This window comes from Erpetoichthys calabaricus, chromosome 18 (assembly GCF_900747795.2).
Source record: "Erpetoichthys calabaricus chromosome 18, fErpCal1.3, whole genome shotgun sequence".
NCBI lineage: Eukaryota > Metazoa > Chordata > Cladistia > Polypteriformes > Polypteridae > Erpetoichthys > Erpetoichthys calabaricus.
The window spans coordinates 16039470-16057561 of NC_041411.2; the positions used below are offsets into that span (position 1 = coordinate 16039470).

The following is an 18092-nucleotide window of genomic DNA, read 5'->3' on the forward strand; positions in this document are numbered from 1 at the left end:
GAGTCTTCCACAATTCCCTTTTTGTACTCGACGGAATAGCTCTTTCGTTTTGTACTCATTTTAACTGCGGTTAAAAATTATTCACTTTATAAAAAATAAAATTACGTATGAGGAAATAATCAGACTTACAAGACTGAAATGAACAAACATTGTATCTGCACTGTCGCTCAATGTAGACTGCTGCCTTAACGAACAATTATTTATAGTGTGCGCCAACGACACGTTCCGTCGCATTCCGCATATGCATGCCCCCCTCCACCCCCTCCCCACCTCATTCGACCATACTCTGCGATACGCGCGACGCAGTACAACACAGCAGAGCAGAGCGGACACAATATTTATGTATTCATGCTGCCTTATGTTGTATTTTTAAGATAAATTCCAAGAATTAATTTGAAACGAACTGTAGAGGTAAACAATGAATTTCTCGGAATATTTTATTTCAAACATTTCTCTGAAATACGAGTATTAGGGAAGCTAAACATACTTAATAAATCAACAGCATTTTTTAACGAATTCTTTTTTTCACATTATTTTAACTAGGGCTTATTTTCGGGGGAGGGCTTATATTACAAAAAGTTCCGAAAATCTCGATAGGGCTTATTTTCGGGGGATGTCTTATTTTCGGAAAAAGACGGTATATCCCAATTAAGTACTGTACAGTGAGGTCTTTTGAAATTTAAGCCAAAAAATGGATATTGGTTTATATTAATGGCATAATGGTCATATTTTTGACTTGCTGAACAAGTATGCCAGCACAAAGGAGCATATTAAATAGTGCTAGGAACTTGCTTCATTTTAAAGGTATAGACGTTACAGGAAACTAATGTACACATTAGGAACTACACTGGCAGGTGTCCATGCTAATAAGCGCTTTCCATGTAATCATTTGTAAAAAGTGCTAGTGACAAAATTAAGCTTTTCAAAAAGTGATGGAGACATACATACCTCTAGTGTCCCTGGGGTAAATTACACCAGTGTTTTTTTGACAAATGTACCTTTGCACACTAAACCTCTTATTATATGTACATGGTACCATTCTGATAGAAGACAGCTGACAGTAGAACTGGTGTCTTGGCTTTCCTAATGAATGGACAACTGAAAATAAACAATTTATTTTATGTAATACCTTTGTATAGCAACTTACACAAGTATAGTGCTATAGTTCATTTAATGATATGAGCACTACTCAAAAAATTAAGGGAACACTTAAATCACACATCGGATCTCAAGGAATGAAATACTCAAGAGGAAAATCTTTACTGTGTAATTTGTTGAGAGCAACATGATGTAACAATGGTCAATAGAAACCAAAACTACCCTTCCACTGAGGGCTGGATTCAACATTACAACGAAAGTCCAAGTCAAAAATTGAAATCACAGGCTGATCCAACTTGTGTGAATTTCATCTGTATGCCTGTATGCACCCCCGACAATGTCTGGGCTCCTGATGAGATGACAGATGGTGTCCTGGGGGATCTCCTCCCAGACCTGGATCAGGGCATCAGTGAGCTCCTGAGCAGTCTGTGACACTGCTTGCACCAATACATAACATTCCAGAGGTTCTCAATTGTACTCAGATCTGGGGAACATGTGGGGTAGTCAATGGCATCAATGCCTTCATCATCCCGGAACTGCCAACACACTCTGGATACATGAGGCCAGGCATTGTCTAGCTCCAGGAGTAACCCAGGACTCACTGCACCAATGTATGGTCGGACAGTGGCACTGAGGATTTTATCCTGGTACTTAACAGCAGTCAGGGTACCATTGCCTAGTACATGGAGGTCTGTGCGACCCTCCAAGCATATGCCTCCCCAGACCTATCGCCAAACCAATCATGCCGGATGATGTTGCAGGCTACATAATGTTCACCACGGCATCTCCAGACTCTTTCACGTTTGTCACATGTATTCAGTGTGAACCTGCTCTCAACAGTGGAGAGAACAGGGTGCCAATGGCAGAGCTGCCAATTGTTTATTCTCTGGCGAATGCCAATCGAGCTGCACGGTGATGGGCTAAGAGCACAAGTCCCACTAGAAGGACATTGGGCCCTCATGGAGTCTGTTTCTGACAGTTTTGATCAGAAAAATGCACACCAGTAGCTACCTCGAGGTCATTTTGTAGGGCTCTGGCAGTACTCCTGCTGTTCCTGCACACACAGAGGAGCAGATAGTTGTTCTGCTGCTGGGTTGATGCCCTTCTACAGCTCTGTCCAGCTCTTCTTATGTAAAAGTTCATCTCCTGGTGTCTCCTCCATGATCTTGAGACTGTGCTGGGAAACACAGCAAACCTTCTTGTGACTGCACATATGGATGTGCCATCTTGGAGGGGCTGGACTTCCTATACAAATTGAACTGGCTGCAGGTACTGCCTCATGCTACCAATAGTGACAAGGACACTAGGAAAACACAAAACTAGAGAAGAGTCAATCAGGAAGGATAAGGACAGAGGAATTGTCTGTGGCTGTTGTCCCTTTCATTTGCACCAAAGCAGGTAACGTTGATTCACAATCACTGGTGGTTCCTAACTGGACAGATTGATATCCCTGAAGCTTAACTGACATGGTGTTAGACTTAGATGATTAAGTGTTCTCTTAATTTTTTTGAGCAGTATATATATGGTTATGTTGCTTGCATATGACTTTTTAGGCTGGTGTTACTAGACATTCACGTCCCCCTGTATACTATATACTATACTGTATACAATTGCTGTCCCTCATACTATTCTCAAAGGCTGTCTCATTCTCAGCCCATTTCTATGTATCCTGTAAGTCCACCTATTCTTGAGTAGCTCTCTTGTTAATGATATGTCTAATATTCTTTCAGTCCTTTATTGAATCAAAAACACAATCCTCATTGCTTCCATCTAAAAGAGTGTTGATCCAGTCTCACTCAGCATCCTTTGACATTCATTTCAGTTTTGGGTCCCTCTTTTTATATCACTAAATCCAGGCTCCCACACACTTCCTCCCTTCCCATAACAAATAAACTCAGCTGTCTCAGCACACTTTGATACTTTAACAAGAAATGGCCTCCTGGCCTTTCCACTCTCATCACATGTCTCTCTGTCTATCAGCCTCATGGCTCTAACCACATTACTCAGTTTAAAAGTCGGTACATTATTCAATGGAGCTTTGTTTACCTCTTAATCTAAACAGTCCGGACTATCTCTATCAGCCAGAAGCTAATTCCTGACAGGCTCGGCGAGGGGTTGGCTTTTTATCGCACCGCCTCAGCAGTGAAACCCTCGGCTGAGTGAAGTGAGGGCATGTCGGCTCTTTGTGTCTCTCAAGCTACTGCCGGGCCCTTCTCTGCTTCCCGTACAATTAAGATGATTTAAACTGGCATTACTGTCCTCTGCTAAATAACGGTGTCGGCAAGCTTTGTTCAGCACATCCAGGTATCGCCCTAAAGAGCAGAAAAGAAATCTACACGATGCAGACAGCCATGCTTCATTCGAAAGCAGGCCTCAGCGGGGAAAAAAATTGCGGTGACAGCACAATGAATAAATTGAATAGGCTCCCACAGTAAATTGTCTATCGCTTTTGACAAACGATCTGATGGGAGTGAGCAGGCTTCAGACGTTTTATATCCCAATAGAGCAGCCAGTACCCAGCCTAGCCTTGCAGGATTTAGCTGCAGCTGTTTGCATTTATTCATTATTAGCTTCCATACATATATATGTGTGTGTTTATACAAGTATATATTGTAATTATAATATTCTGTATAATGCAAAGGTGCAGTATTCAAGCTTTGAAAAGAATATATATTAACTCAATCAGTCTGTCTGTCAAAAGGTAAACTCTGTCCACTTGGGATCTCTGCTTTTTAAATAGGAAAGTCTGAAAAAGCAAAGGCAGTAAGCAGTAGCCAGGGAGCAAAGAGAACATATCAGCCTCAGAGTGGCAGGACAGGGTCATTGGCATATTGTAGAGCTGCTCTCCAGTCAGGGTAGTGTTAGTGAAGTTCACCAGGTAATCCAAGAAATATTGTGTACCTTACAGTCCTAGTGAATATAGTTTAGATTGCCTTTAACAAATAGGCAAGATATGATTTCCTTTTTTGCTTATTGTTGTAGATAGCAGTTCTGCCTAGCAGCTCTAATGAACTTTGGTACAGTTTATAGCCCATTCACTGCCTTTGTGGAGTCTGCACATTCTCTACATGTTCCTAAAATGTTTTCTAGGTATGCTAGCCTCCCCACACATCCTACAGATCACATGTCATTTTAGTGGGCAACTCGAAGCTTGCACATATGGTAACTGTGAGTACACTATTTGATGGAGTAATGCCCCATCCAACATTGATTCTCATTTTTATCCTTGATGCTGAAAAGATTGGCTTTGGCTTCCCATAACTTTGTAACTATAATGGAAAAATCAGGTTTAGAAAATGGGTATATGTATGGCTGTGGTTGCAGAATGCAGCAAGAAAATAAAAAAACTAAAGACCCTGTTTTTGCTTTGGGGACATGGATCTCCATCACATTTTTTGTATATATAATACAATATGTATCTGTGTACACATGTTTACTGTACTCAGTTGATATGCAGTCCCAAAATAACTGAAAAACAGGCAGGAACATACCTTTGTCTACCAGTCAATTGCAGGTGTAATAATATAACTATGTTTGTGTATGTACTACATATATTATACATGATATATGTGTGTTACATTACATATTAGGCCTTATTAGGCCAGATTTTTCAATGTTTCCCTTTTTATTCAGATTACAAACCTCTTACCCACCTAGGCTTCTGATGTCTTTTCTGACTATTTTCACAACAAACAATCAGTATTTCAAGTCTCATTAAGAGAAGTTTAAAACACAAAGAAGACAAAAGTTGTATAAGTGTATTCTCACCTTATATATCAAAGTGCTTTTGAAAAGTAGGGATGGATTCTGATTTTTTAGGCCTTATTAGTAACTCGTAACTAGTAAGCAGCTATAATATGGAATGGTTTAGAGAGGTCAATTATTTGAAACGCTCTTGCAGACCCTTATATTTTGAGTTGTAAATTGGGTTTATCATCATCCTCTGGTTCTGAAAGCTGGTTATTGCTTTCAGTAATAATTGGGATCATTTGCTCTTTATGCTATATTACTGGCCCATTTTCAAATACAAGTTGAATGTAATCACGCAGGAAAATGAAGGAAAAAGCTACAAATTGTAGCTGCCTCAGTACAGAGACAAGCTGAACGGGATGAGTGCTTCATTGATGGCTTTGGTTGGGGGGGGGGGTTGTTGTGTGACAGGCAAAGCAGTGTGCTCTTCAGCGATGACACTCACTCCTGCTGAGAAGGTACAAGCACCATTAACCACATATACACACATTCTTGACCTTTCCGTTTGTGCGCAGAGGGTGGTGCTTCGCTCTCAGGATCCTGGTCTGAATATATCCGTTAAGATTCACCCATCCAAAACTAGGCTAATTGGCTTCATCTTAAGTCTTCATCAGTCTAAATGTAATAACTGAAAGCCATCCCTTTCCTAGCAGTTAGCCCTGACAAGTGGAATTGCTGTTGCAGAATACCCAACACAGGTGGACTCAAAATATGTGTATATATACATTTAAAAAGTAATTTTTAATATATGTAATAGAAAAAATATATAACATTTACAAGACATATACAAAATTAATAGTAGTAATTAATTTTTTATTTTAAATTTTATATTTTTTTATGTTAATTTTTTTATTTTATTAATTCATTTTTTTATGAATTCATTCATTTTTAAAAATTAGTCTCAGATTGACATGTCTGCATTAAAACTGTTTTCCTAGAGCAAATTCATCTTGATTTTTATAGGTTTTAAATTTTATGTGGTATACATTTTAGAAAGATGTCACTATGTTACAGGCATTAACACTGCTGTCTCACAGCTTCAGGGACCTAGAATCAATTGGACATTTTCTACTTCACTCACCCCAGTTTTTCTGAATTCTACTGAAGTGTGAATTAGAATAATTCTGTCTCTACAGTGACCCATAATTATTATTTTTATTACTTGGCTGCTGCCTTTACCCAAGGCAACTTACCACATTTGAGATATAATCGTTTACATTTCTTTTTCCAATGTGTGCACAGGCAGATGATGTGACATGTTCATGGTCACACAGTGTCAGTAGTAGGATTTGAATCCACAAGCTCAGGGTTTAAGGTCCAGTGCCTTAACCTCTATGCCATACTACCAAATGAGTATGTGTTTGTGTGCATGGGTGTGCAGGCTGTCCTGTATTTTGTGTTAGCTAACCATGACCTTGTAATAGAAAAATAGGTGCAGAAAAAAAGATGCATGGATGGACATAAAAAATGTGTAAATTTTAAAAAGGTTCTCTTTCTCCCCTTCTACCTTTAATTTGTATGCATTTTCCTCCCAGCAAAAGCTTTTTGTTTTTGTGAGAAGTTAATGCTGATCACCAGCATGTCACAGATAACAGGCTTATGGTGGATTTTACCCAAATGCGACAAGTGTACTGCTGCCATCAGAAACTGAAAGATTTATTGTGGGCTACAATCCATTTTCTGATGGCTAAAAGGCAGCACTTTTTATGGTGCTATTTGTTTCACAAATGGCCATCATTTAAAAATCCCCTATGTTTTTGTTAAGTGCTGTGCTGGACTACTTACAGAAGAATGAGATGCTCCTGCTTCTGAAATGGATGCACTCTTCCTTATAGTGGTTTCCTCGACTATGATCAGAGCATCTATAAATTTCTTACATTCTTTGGCCCAGATTATTTTAAGTTCTGGCTTTTACAAATGGGTCTTTTTTATTCTTTCATTCTGTACCCTTACCCATAATGCTGTCATTTGTTCAGACTTTAGTCAAGCTAGTAAATCTATTACGCAATGCCAGCAATCCACCTCAGTGTCTAAATGATAGCCTTTAGAATGTTCTCTGGCTTTGTGTCAGATTTTGGCACAATACAATGGTTGTTCTTTATAAGTTACAGCTCTGTTCAAGAAGTGTTTTTTCTTATTTGTTTCTTATTTTGTTTGCTAGTTTGTCTACTTAGGCTCAAACCAGCATGACCAGTGATTTAACAAAAGCTAATAAATCACTTTCTTTTCTTTTTATTTTTGCATGTTCAGCTTTATTTCCTTCATGTTTCTTCTATCAGTATTTTTAAGTTGCTTAGTTAAATGCAATGTTGTGAAGAGCTGGCTGAAACTTCAACAACCCCAACCCTGGAAGGGACACTTTTTCAACATACATTCATGTATATACTCAAGCCAGGTTAATTTAGAGTTTCCAATTGGTCTAATATTAACATTTCTGGCATACAGAAAGACATTGGCATACCAGGAGGAAACCCACATGGAGTTGGGGATAAAGGGCAAACTCCACACAGGCAGTGACTGGGCCAAAAATGAAGTCCAAATCCCTAAAGCTGTTGAACAGGAATGATGACCATTATGCCACCATACCACTTAAACTTAGACCATGCAATAACTCACTGTGGGACCCTGCCAAGGCTAATATTGCAGAAATATGGAAACAATGATATGTGGTTATGACTTGAAAGTTTAAAATCTGTGGACCCTAATGGCTAAGGTTTTAAACTGTAAAAGAGAAAGAGGCTAGCTCATTCACCATCACTGACAAACAATATGGACCTTAATAAGTTGCGTAATCACGCCCAAGTTCCAAATATGGAATGCACTTTATTATATGTTGCGATGCATACATTGCTTTACATAGAAGAATCACCTGTCTACTTGCTCATCACCAATGTTTGGAGTAAAACTGTTGTTTCTGAAGAAAACCTACACAGGCAACATGAAACATGGGTCCACACTGATCGTGACTGTTCTATACCTTAAATGTAAGATCTTGTAACTGTGGGGAAGTAGCACTAAACTATATTCCAACCTGCTTCTCAAAATAAACACATAAATGTAAGTGTAAGCCAGTTTTAAGTACAGTACATAATATATTTTGGAAGGCTTAGTCACTGAAGTCTACAGACTGAAGTATTTCATTTTAAATTGTTAGGATGCATGTTTATTCCCCTCCATTGATGAAATGTATAACCTAATGTGAATCACTCAATCTGCCAGTACTTCTACATTTGCATGTTATGAAATAAATCGGAAATAGGAGCTTCCCAGTAGAAAACTCCACGTAAATGCACTTCTGACTCAGAGATACCTATTACTGGAATGACGTGAGTGTTGACCATATTTCATTATCCATCCATCCATCCATTATCCAACCTGCTATATCCTAACTACAGGGTCACGGGGGTCTGCTAGAGCCAATCCCAGCTAACACGGGGCACAAAGCAGGAAACAAACCCTGGGCAGGGCACCAGCCCACTGCAGGGCACACACACACACACACCAAGCACACACTAGGGACAATTTAGGATTGCCAATGCACCTAACCTGCATGTCTTTGGACTATGGGAGGAAACCAGAGTACCCGGAGGAAACCCACACAGACACAGGGAGAACATGCAAACTCTACGCAGGGAGGATATTTCATTATATAAAATAAAAAAATAATTAGCTTAGGCAATGCATTTTGTGATTAAGTTGTATTTGGAGTGATGAGATACCACTGTAATACATTTCCTTTGCTCTTTATTTAAAAAAAAGAAGTGTAACTCTTTAGTTGCTTTTTGTGGGGATCGAGCATGAAATCAGTAACAACCTCACATTCCTCCTCAAACTCAAGTCAGAAAAATACATGAACACAACGAAGTGGGGTAGTGTAATGTAATAAATGGTTAACTCTGAAAATTTCCATTGCACTTGAAATGTAGCATCACCTGACAGAAGAACCATGAAACACCTTCTCTGGCAAGTGGGGCTTGGCTGATAAAGCATTTTTGGAACTGTAAACCATAAGGTTACAGGTTCAGTCCTCACCATAGAATCAATGCGTGAGTGAGTTATTGCACCTTTGGTGCTCACATGAAAAACAGAAACAAATAAACCTGGGATGTAGATTAATTTGGGAAATAAAACTGACTAAGCAAAATAAATAAATGTTAATGTAAAATCTTAATATGGACCCAGTCTTATCATTTTCTTGATGGAGGTGCACATGCTGAGCTCTCTGAAATCTACATCTCACTCATATTCAATTGCAATACAAATTATGCAGTCTATTAAAAATTAACCAGTGTTGTGGCTTATTATTTAATCCTTGTGTAATAGATTCTGTTTATTAATGCATGAGCAAAGCCTTCTAGATGAGAGTCGAATTAGCGCCCATCAAATAGCATCACCTGTCAAGACGATGCACACACTTCAGGGAGACAGCCGAGGTTATCGCCTTCATTATTTTAATAAGACCTGATTGCTAGCGGGTGGGCAGCTACTGGCAGCCTGTGAAGATGTGCATTTCTCAAGTGAGTATGATAGACAGATGTGTTAAAAAGGCCTAAGTACACATTATAGACCACAAAGCAGAGACAAAGCAACCATTGCACATGCATTTAAAAAGAGCAGCTTTGTTAAATCTGCTATCTGTCAGAGATGAATAGAGGCAGCTGTTCTTCAGCTGTAAGTAAAAGCAGTGCTACATTATCTTTAGGGTGTTGTTCAGGTGGCTGCTAAACTGGAAAAGAAGGTGTGTCAGAGATGGACAGACAAGGAATGAGACAGATGGAAATAGTGATCTGAAGTGAAATGAGTAGCCACAGAGTCAGAGGTTTAGGGAGGGGACCAGAGAGGCCGAGGTATGGAGCAAATGGCATGGAGACATAGAACTGAAAAGTCAGATAAGAGAACACAGGGAAGATGAAGTGACAAATTGGGGAGCAGACAGATAAAGTTGTACAAATACAGAGACAGGCAACTGAACATTTGCAACCAGAACAACATGCAGGAAACTAAACAGACTAACATATATGGAAATAGAGAAGAACATTTTGAATTGAATTTAATTTCAAGCATAACAAGGAGATTACTGTTTCACAGTGTTGGTGTTCTTCTTCTTGTCCAAGCTCACATTTCATGTTCTCCCTCTGTTCTTATCCTAAATAGAATAGTATACTTCTTGCTCACTCTTAATCTGCCCTGTTACAAATGTGTGTGCACCTTAATTTGTGTACATTGCTGCTGAGAGTGATTCCTGTTTTCTGCAGCTCTGAACTGGAAAAGAATGGTCATGTATGGATGGTATAACTGTGAATGACCCTCTAGTGTCTCTTTAAGATCAGAATAATACCAGCTGACTCCAAAAGATTAAAAGAATAAGGTGTATAATTTACTCATGGAGAGATTTTATAAAAAAGAATACAAAACAAGGTTGTGACTAAAGCAAAGAAACATGATGTCTCATTATGCTTTTCTATATATGTCCTTGCCTGGACTTTCTAGTAGGGTAGCTTCCCCACAATGCAGCCTTTCAATGTTCCATCAACAAAACTCCTTTCTTCCATCTCCTATATCTTTCTTTCACTGATGCCAGGCCTCAGTTCTATGTAGTCTTTGACTCAACTTATCTACAGGGTCAGAGAAAGTTCTTAAAGCTACAGATCCACCAGACCAGATTGAACTCTAGCAGACCCAGGTTTCTCTGTATCACTGAGCCCTAAATGACCTTTACAGGTCCAAGTCTCAGAGATAACAGTATCCCAATCTTTTTTGTAGAGTATTCAGTGGACATTTCAGGTTTACGGTTCTCCGGCTTTACCCTTCTTCCTACACTAGCAAGTTCAGTAAACATGCATACATAGTGTGGGCATATCTACCTCTTTTCCTTATACTGCACCTTTCCTCCATCTTGTATCCCTTCTGGTAGCACTTTCACCATTTGCAGTCTAACACCAACTGGGCAGCCTTTTCACAAAGGATATTAGGTAGAAATATGGCAGCATACATTTTATGCACTGTATCCATTTACCATCTGAGATAATGAGTTTTAATGGAAAAACCTGATTATGGTTTTATTTTGTGTCTTCTTCTGTTCATTTTGGTAATGTGGATTATATCAGCAGGTACTGTAGGTTATGGGCTTCGGTTGTGAAGCTTTGCAGCATTTAGTTTCAAGAGTGGAGAGGATAAAACTGAGATCATGCCTTGGTTCACATGTTTTTTTTTTTTAAATAATTCCATAAACAGCTGACATGCTTGTTTTTTAAACCAGATTTCAACTTGTGGTCAGCTGATATGTTTATGAAATTAGATTAAAAAAACAATTAACAAGCATGTTGAGACTCATGCCGAAAAATTCAGAGAGCAATTAAAAAGAAAAAAATATATGTATTCAAGTTTAGATTAGATATGACAGGCTGCTGCATACTGTGATCATAGTAAAACGTTTTAGGAGAAATGCAAATCTCAGTTGATTATGATTTCTACATAAGATAATGCCTCTACATAAGACCTACAAACCGCAGTGAAAAACTCCTACACAAAAAACAGCCTGTAAAATAAATTAAGTATACTCTATTGTATGATTATGCTCCATTGAATAACACAGCATACTTAAGATTATATCACTGTCAATATGTTATAGTACATTATGTGGTGTATGCAATCATAGAGTAGGTCATGTATAGCTTATTTTGATTAAACACATGATACATCGTGGCACTTTAAATTCAGTATACTTTGGTTACCCACCTCAGTAAAGGTACGGTGTTTTGTTCCTTATTTAGAAACTCAAATACTGTACAGGTTTAACCTGGTACTTAATAATAAATTACATAACTTTTACAAAGTTACTGATATTGCTGTTTTTTCAGTTATTGCATTTTGGAGTTAATTTATTCTCATTATCTGCACAAAAAATCAAGCAGAGTTCAACAGTGTTGTACAGTAATATGCATTTTAGCACAAGTGTACAGAACACTGTGAATACTCATGGCTGAACAATGGATTAATTACTTTAATGTAAGTTATATGTACTATTTTAATATGCTGAAACATACCATCCATCCTTCCATTTTCTTATCCCACTTGTCTTGGGCAGGGTAGCAGGCTTGGAGTCTATCCATGTAATCACCAGGCGAAAGGCAGGAACAACACCTGGACAGGGCAATGCACCAGTTCATCACAGGGTGAACACACTCACACACACACATATACCAAATAAAATATTTTCCAAATGATGCTTAACTTATTTCCTCATGATTTAAGGCAATTTACTGTGAAGCCACTTTTAAATCTACTCTATACATATAAAATCCTAAGCATAAAAGGGCAATGATTTTGTGCAACAATTTTATGTAACTTTTTATGTCACGTTTTTTGTCACACTTTAAATCAGGCTTATTTTAAAGCCTACATATATATGTTTGGTATCATTCTTTTCAGAATTTATCGAACTTTAATGTGAATGTCAGATTTTCAAATTCTTATTATTTTTAAATTATAAACTAAAATATCAAGAAAGTCGTGTTTTTTATATCAAGAAAGTCACGGTTTTAATTTTTGATAAAGTAAATTTCTTTCACAGGAACAAACTATTAAAAAAAAATCTATTCATAACACCAATGTTTGTATTTAGGTGATTTAGTTAGCTGAAGGTCGAGTTACGATGACCCATTGCATACCACTTTAGTTTTCACATGATTTTTCCTGTTATTTAAATGAGTCATTTTTAAAAAAAAGTTTTTTTTATCTATAAGAATGTCAGTTTAAACAAATGGATTGTTTTTTTAGTCTCTTATAAATACTCATCGAGCATAGTGGACCTCTAGGGAATACTCCAATCGGTAAGAGAGTAAATATTTGATTCTCATTTCATGATTTTTATTCCATTAAATTATAATTAATTTTTCTTTTTCATATTTATAGAATTTCTTGATTTTGACTCCAATAAATAATCATTTTTCTTTTGTACATTTATATATATATATTTTTTGTTCTTTATTTCACCTTATACAATTTCTTTTATTAGGTATTTGTTAGTTTTCACATACCCCTTGGGGTCAGAGCGCAGGGTCAGCCATTGTACAGCGCCCCTGGAACAATTTCAGGTTAAAGGTCTTGCTCAAGGACCCAGCAGAGTTGGATCTCTTTTGGCAGTGACAGGGATTCGAACCTTCAACCTTCTGGATACCAGCACAGATCCTTAGCCTCAGAGCCACCACTCCTAATTTTACTAAATATTCTGGCCGCAACTCTGGGTTGGGCGCTGAAGATGCCAGGGGGGCTTGCCCCCCTAGTTCCATATACATTCATAATACATTTACAGTGGTACAAGAAAGACTATGGCTTCACTGAGAGCATTCTATAACAAAATTATGGTAACCAATGTAATTTGTGCTTGTTTATTACATTTTATTCATCCATCCATCCATCCATTCTCTAACCTTCTGGTCAGTGGACACATAGACCAAAAGGCCCACTGTAACTAGAAAATGGAGACTTAACTTGCACTTTGACAAAATAAAATAAAATAAAATAAAAATAAGTTATTAGTGTAATCTAAACCTAATAAAAAATGTAACGCTATCTTTCATGTGCTATTTTCATGTTTATGGAGGAGCAAGTTTAGCGCTGTCATTCTCTTATTGGATTAACTGTGATTATCCATGTCTTTTGTTAAATAGTCATCTACAGTATTTATATTATTGAATCCTTCATGAAAAGACCTAAAAAAAATATCATATGAAGTGTACTTTTAGTATAGAAAATGAGAAGAAAAATCCATGACTTGATGAAACAAGGAAATGTTTTATCTCAAGAAAATTTCTGCATGAAAGTATAAATTTAACAGAAAGAGGAGACTCTATAGGCAACTAACCACAGCTGATGAAGAAGCAGTAGGATTAATATTGCATTTACATTAGACGTGTAATGAAAGAATTTCATAAGGTGGCAGAATTTTTAAGACTGTAATCTACCTGTCTTAATGTGTTATAAGGCTGCATGTTTCTTCTTTTAGAATGGGAGGGCTATTAGCGTGTCTAAAATAAAAATATCATGTAATTATTATTGCATTGTTACAACTTTATTTTGTTTGATTTGATACATACTAGTTAACGATTTTCTGTCATTTTGGAAATAACCTGCCATAAACCAGAAATAAGTACAGAACTTATTACTTTTATTTACTACCACCCAACAATACAAAGACACATGTGACATAGTCTGCGGACAATAACAGACTATAAAGCAACTACTCCCTCCATGGTGAATATAGACACTGCTGTGGTGGAAGAGCTGAAAATCTCCTGCACGTGGTTCGATGTGAATGTTGCTAATGACAGCCAACAGTCCAACACTCCTGTGTTGTGAGAACTGCTTAGTGAGGAAACAGCGCTCACTTTAAAAGAACACAACAAAAGAAGAGCCTTAAGGAAAGTGAACACCAGGAAGGCAAGAGATCCAGATGGTATTCCACAATATTATCAAGGTATGTGCTGATCATTTTTGAGATAGAGGCTGGGAACATGTGCTGATTACAGCTCGATGCTGCACCCACCACATAGCAAACCACCTGGATCAGAGTGCAGCTGTGCAATGGGTGACACCTCAGCATCACACTGAACAGTGTGAGGATTTTTACAGTGGCTAGAGTGCCGATCCTGCCACCAACCCCCATGTTGTCCCTGCAAGCAGGTACTCCAGCTTACAGGGCTGAATGCAAATTAATGTCATAGCCAGAACTGTGCAATTGCAGGTTAAGGGCCTTGCACAGGGGCCCAATGGAGTAGAGTCATTTCTGGAATTTTTGGGAATCAAACCGGCAACCTTCTGTTTGCTGGCACAGATGTCTAGCCTCAGAGCCACCACTCTGCCCAGAGAAGCTTGAGAGGCTAGTTCATAAATCACATATGGTTTTCTCTGCCAAAAAAACTGGATGCATTCAGACAAAGACTACTCCTGAATGGCAGAAAGACAAAGGACCTGATTTTGGACTTTTAGCAGAAAAGAGCAGAGGCACTGAGTATTTACAATACCCAGGTGGAGAGGATGGACACTTTCAGATACCTAGGTATCCACATCTCAGACAACCTAACCTGATCCAGACACACAGACAACTTGGTAAAGAAGGCACATCAATGTCTTTACCATATCAGACAGCTCAGGGATTTCAGGCTACCCTCCCATATACTACTGTAAGTAACTTCTCTACATCCACCGCTGAAAGTATCCTAATGGAGGAATTATTACTATCTAGTTTGGGAAAAGCATGCAGAAGCACCGCAAGGTTCTGTTCTACAGAGTGGGGTATAGTTTGCTGAACACACCACTAGGTGTGCCCTCGTAAACTTCTAGGACATCTACACTAAAACATGTTGGACTAGGTCAAAGAAAATTATTCATGATAACAGCCATCCCAGCAAAGTTCTCTTTTCTGAGCTGTGCTCAGGTAAACGCCACCAAGCCTAAAGTCCAGTTCGCAGAGATTAAGGAGGAGCTTTTTCCCACTGTACATCCACATTTTAAATAAGGAAAGTGCTTAGAATTACATGATGCGCTATTGTTCAATCTCTTACATTAAGTTATTTAAAAAATTAAGTAATTAGTTGTTATTTATCACATTTATGATTCTATTAATATTTTTTGATATTGACAAAGTCATGTATTCTTGTTATAGTCCTTTATATTCTGAGTAATGGCACAGTTATTGGAGTTGTGTTTCAAATAAAATTTAATTTGTTTCTTAGTAAAACTGAAAACTTGGTTTAGAACTTTATAGCTACCATAGAACATCCATCCATCCATCCATTATCCAACCCGCTATTACCTAACTACAGGGTCACGGGGGTCTGCTGGAGCCAATCCCAGCCACCACAGGGTGCAAGGCAGGAAACAAACACCAGGCAGGGCACCAGCCCATCACAGCCATAGAACATCATATATTCATTTTTGAACAACACAATTCTCACATACTGCATGTCACTTAATAACCTAACCTAATGTGACTGCAAGAAAACTGTGTACCATATAAAACAATGATCCAAAGAATGTTGGGGATTTTACTGATAAATCTGTGGAGGCAGACATGTACCTTCTCTGTAGATCCTGTGCAGAGTAAAGCAGTGTTCAACCCAGTTCTGTATTGCATTCATTATTATAGTATGACTAGTATCTAGTCTCACTGTCTGTATTTTCAAACCAGGCTTAGTGAAACTGTATCTATGTACAGTAGCATCTTTTTGAGGCTTAGGGCCATTTCCTGGGTTACGTATTCTGCTAGGAAAAATTTACTCTCCACTGCTATGGAGCCCTCCAGCTTTTCTAGTATTGATAGGCAACAGTGAGACTGGCATTCTGGTAGAATCAGAATGTTGATATAGATAATAATTTCTGTTTTATCTAGGTCTTGAAAGAGAGAGGATCCTAACTATAAAATATGTTTTCTATTTAAAATATTTGTATAGTATGCAATCCTTGTCTATGTCCATTGAATAAAAGTTTTTTAAAAGTCTGTTCTGTGGGACAACAGACATCCATATTTCATTACCTTATTCCAATCTTTATAAATAACTCAGCTGGAGTTGGGGAAGTAATGGTAATAATACCTTTTATTGAACCAAAACTGTTTTAATATTGGAATGATGGGGCAAAAGTTTTGGAAAGATGGAATCTGGTAATAGCATGGTGCATTTCTACTTCTGTGTTAAATGTAATTATTTGATTTGTAGAATAGGAAGAAGAAATAAGAAATGTTCTCTTTTCCTATAAAGGCCCTGCCTAATCATACTGTTGTCTTTCAAATATCTGTCAGGAATGAAGAAGAGGCAACTGCTTATAATATATTAAGAAAAAAAATAGTTTTGTTAAACCTGAAGAGGCTGAGCTGAGACAGGTGTGAGCTGAACGTGCAGTGAACAGACGGTGTCTTGTTATCCCTGACATTTATTGCCAGGCTCTGTGTTTGCATTTACCCACAATTCATGGTTCCAAGAACAGACTATGAGGTAAATGTCATGTCTGATTGCAAGATTAATGTGACGCCGGTAGCTGGGGCATAGGACAGATCCTAAATTGCCAGTTTAGTGTGCACCAACTGATGCTCAAAAAGTATTGACTGAGAAAATGATCAGCCTTATTTTGGCTCTATTGTTAAAATAATTTAAAGAAGTTCAATTGTCATTTGAGTTTAATTAGCTTTATAAATGAGAAGGAAGTAAAGAATAAGGGAAGGAAAAAAGTAAAATGATTTTAATTAAGTTTTAGCTCATGAACCCACTGTCACTGTTTTAGATACAGTCATGTAGTCACTACTAAGGGTAGTTACAGGCTCCTCTTTTTTCCCTTTTTTAAGCTTAAGCTGCCTCAGTATTTAGAAACTGAGACCCTGCATGAAAATCTGCACTTCTTTCATCCATCAAATAAGATTCAGAAATCCAAGTCCATGTCATCTGGCAGTTTTTGATACAGACAGGTTAGAAAACCACATCAAAAGCTGAACGTCTGGGGTGAGTGTCTTGTGGCCACCTTGACTGTGAGACACCTGTCTTGGTAAAGCATATGTACAATGAGTAGTTTAACAGTTCAGGATTGAAGTGGCTTCCACAGAAGACAAGCATGACACTTTTTTTAAGCACAGTCATTGACTGAATGACAAATACTGTATGTTTTTAAACTGCAAGGTGCCACCAAAAATCATCATGTCCTAAAATCTTTTGTTTTTGCACTAGTTTTTATACAATGTGAAGGGCAGTACATCACAATGACTCATTACATCAAAAATGACTCACTTTCCTAAATCTTGTTAATATGTTCCTGGCTCTCCCACATTACTTATTTAAACCAGTAAAAGATGGTTAATAGATGTAGTGGAAGAAAAAGGGTCCCATTGACTCCTTGGATTCATTAATGGTACACTGGGCAGGAGTGTTGAAAAGCAATTATTGGATCTGAGTTCATGCTAATGTCTTTAGTTTAACTGAGGCCTTAACAGTTTGTTCCACTGATAAAGGTCATGCTCTAGTCTATCATGGGGACTTTTTTGCATTTCCTTTTATTTATCTTTTTTTTCTCTTTATGAGCTTTTTCCAAGCAAGAGTAGATCCAATAATCTCCTCAAGCATGGCTAGAAGACATGACTTTTTCGAATTTGAAAGACATGTATTTGTTAGTGTTTGTTTAACAGAAGCAACTCCTGTTGCTGGTGTGTCATGAGAAATACAGTAATCCCTCGCTATATCGCGCTTCTACTTTCGCGG

The 18092-nt window shown here is 37.8% G+C and overlaps 1 protein-coding gene across 3 annotated transcripts in view; it reads left to right on the forward strand.

The window, feature by feature from the left end:
• fam222aa (family with sequence similarity 222 member Aa) overlaps positions 1-18092 on the forward strand; it is a 122367-nt gene that overhangs the window by 38234 nt on the left and 66041 nt on the right. The window contains exon 1 of one of the 3 annotated variants that reach the window (XM_028824593.2): positions 17192-17342. The exons of the other annotated variants lie outside the window; for them this stretch is intronic. The gene's annotated coding sequence lies outside the window, so the exon portion shown is untranslated. Of the gene's footprint in view, positions 1-17191; positions 17343-18092 lie in introns of those variants that run through there. 3 annotated transcript variants of the gene reach the window in all.